Below are 3,023 nucleotides of genomic sequence, written 5' to 3'. Positions count from 1 at the left end.
AGAAGATATCATACAATGTCTTTTAAATAAATTATAAGTCAATGATACAGTATAAATCTTAGAACAAAAATTAAGATTAAGCAATATTCAGAAAATTAAATGTTTCAAAACAATTGAACTAAGAAAAACTTTTCATAATAGCAAAGAAGTACTAAGAGTAAAACATAAGATAAATACTGGAATGGAAAGTAAATGACCAGCACTTCTAACAGTTTGAGGATAGGATATCACACAAAGTTCTAGTGAAACACATAATTTTACAAAAGAAAAAGCACACAATGACAAAGGTTCCAAAGATACATGGAGGGGGAAGAAAACTCGAGGGGCTAAAAGAAAAGAATCAAGAATTTTCGTGCATATGTATGACTCCCCGTGACAAGTATAACCATTATATACTATACACATGCACTAATCAAAACTTGTTATACACAGGGAAAATGTTACCATCTAAAACAAAACAGACCTTTCCCAAAGACCAATGTAATGGATGCAAAATTCACATCATGAATTTGCTTATGGTTTCCCTCTTATTGTTTTTTTTTTCTAATAGTTTTCTTTCTTGGATTTGTCTGAAAGATACCTGTTTTACTGACATTTTCATGTACAGGGATCTGCTGATTACTTTATATACATGATTCATGTTGTTACTGTATAATCTTGAGCTCCTAATCCTGAATTATATTACATCTATTCTCCACTTTTCCCCTTGTATTAAGAGGAAGACTTTACATACTCATATTCTTGTTTTTTTTTCACCTGACTAAAATCATAATACTAAAATATAATGGCCATGGGTCAGGGATATAGCTCAGTGTCACAGCACTTAACTGGCAATACAAGACCCTGAGGGTTTTTAAACAAAAATTATTTTTATTGAGAAACAAATAGCAATGAGGCACTTTCAAAACGGATTAATAGAGACCCAGTCCTAGCCCAGGCCTGGTGAGTGTGTGGGAGAGCTTCCAGTTACCCTGTGCCAGTGGGACCTATTACTGGTCCCAGCCCAGACGCAATGTGGGTGAGACCCATTTCCACCCTCTTGGGATGACCCAAAAACTCCGCAGCACCTCCCCCATCCCGCCTCCTGAGTAGGAATTTCTGCTGCGTTCTGGAAACCCCCAGACCCAGTCCTAGCTCAGGTCCAGTGAGTATGTGGGAGAGCTGCCTCTTCCCCTACTTCACCTTGTCCTTTCCAGGCTGAGCTCAGGCCAGGCATATAGGAGTGGGGTGAAACCTTGCAGCTGCAATCCCTGCAAACAGTGTAGAGGATAGAACCAACCAGCTAATCCAGGAACAGAAAATCTTGCCAGAGGAGCACAACAGGTTCACCCCCAAGGGCAGCAGCAGGAAGGAGCTGAGCACAGCAGCCAGAGCCAAGCCAGGCACAGCAAGATAAATCCAAACTTTGGAGATCTCTCCATGAACGTCAGTATGTGCTAAGGTTATAACTACAATGAAGATCTACAACAAAGATCAGAAGAGAGTGCTACACAAAATGATGATAGTGAACAAAATGCAACCTCAGAACCCAAACCCACTCATAACAAGTGCAGAGGACACTAACACAGAACAAATTGGGAATCACAGCTGATGGCAATGAATCAACGGCTTCTGAAATAAAGAAATAGCTGCAGAAAGGTATGGAGGAACTCAGATTGGAAATAAAAAAAGAAATCTCTGAATTAATAATATCTGCAAAAAAATCAACTGCAGAAACATATGGACGAAACCCAGTGCCCACCCAGAACAAGTGCAGAGGACACTAGCTTGGCTCAAAAGTATGAATTAATAGCATCAATAGTAAATAAGCAACAGCAGAAAGTTATGGAGGAAGTCAGAGTGCAATTCTTTTCCGAAATTAAAAAAGAATTCTCAGAACTCATAGCATCTGAAGTAAAGAAGCAGCTACAGAAACATAGGGAGGAAACCCAAGCTGAAAAAAACACTGCAGGAAAAGAATTTATAACTGTTTCTAAAGAAGACATTGATTAAAAAAAATAGAGGAGATTAGAAAAATGACGGTTTCCTTGAATGAGCAATACAGGAAAGAAATAGATTGCATGAGGCAGATTCAGAGAGATATAGAGGAAAATAAATCTCAATCACAAGCCTGCAAAATCGTTTAAGTGAAAGTAAAGACAGAGTTTCAGATCTTGAAGATGCTGGTGCAGCTAGTGAAAAGGTAAGAAAGGACCTTTTAAAAACAATGAGGATGCAGGAAAGAATAATCCATCATCTGCAAGATTGTGATGCAAAGATGAACAATGTGAGACTAATAGGCATCAACGAGAAAGAAGGAGTCTATACAAATGATATTAAAAAAATATGGGCAGAAGTAATGGCAGAAAACTTTCCAAATATAAGGAAACAATCTGCCATTCAGGAAACTGAAGCATACAGAATGCCAAGTAACCTCAATCCAATGAAAAACACATTGTGACATATAATAGTCAAGATCCCAGAAATTCAGCACAAGAATAATATACTGAAAGCCGCTAGAGAAAAGAAACAGATCACATTCAAAGGAAAACACATCAGAATTATGGCTGACTTCTCTTCACAAACCATGAAGGAAAGAAGAGCATGGAGCAGAGTACTTAAAGTTCTCTATCAAAACAAACTCCAGCCCAGACTACTATACCCTGCAAAACTCTCTTTCAAGTTTGATGGAGAAGTGAAATATTTCCATGACAAGGAACAGCTAAAAATTTTCGTGATGACAAAGCCAGCCCTACACAGGCTACTGAAGGATGTTCTAGAGAGGGACCAAAATGATCAGAACTCCACGAATGAGATCAGAAGCAACCAAATAAATAGGGTAAGCAATCAAACACAGGAGAAAAAGGAGTAAATGACAACAGGTAAATAACATGTCAATCGTAAGTCAATACAACTCAATTCTAACCATCAATGTAAATGGACTCAATTCACTAATTAAGAGAAATAGACTGGCACAGTGGATTAGGAAACAAAATCCAACAATATGCTGTATACAAGAAACACATTTAACTCATAAAGACATT

This window comes from Octodon degus, unplaced genomic scaffold, assembly GCF_000260255.1.
Source record: "Octodon degus isolate 3935 unplaced genomic scaffold, OctDeg1.0 scaffold00122, whole genome shotgun sequence".
Taxonomy (NCBI): domain Eukaryota; kingdom Metazoa; phylum Chordata; class Mammalia; order Rodentia; family Octodontidae; genus Octodon; species Octodon degus.
This window is presented reverse-complemented; position numbering follows the sequence as displayed.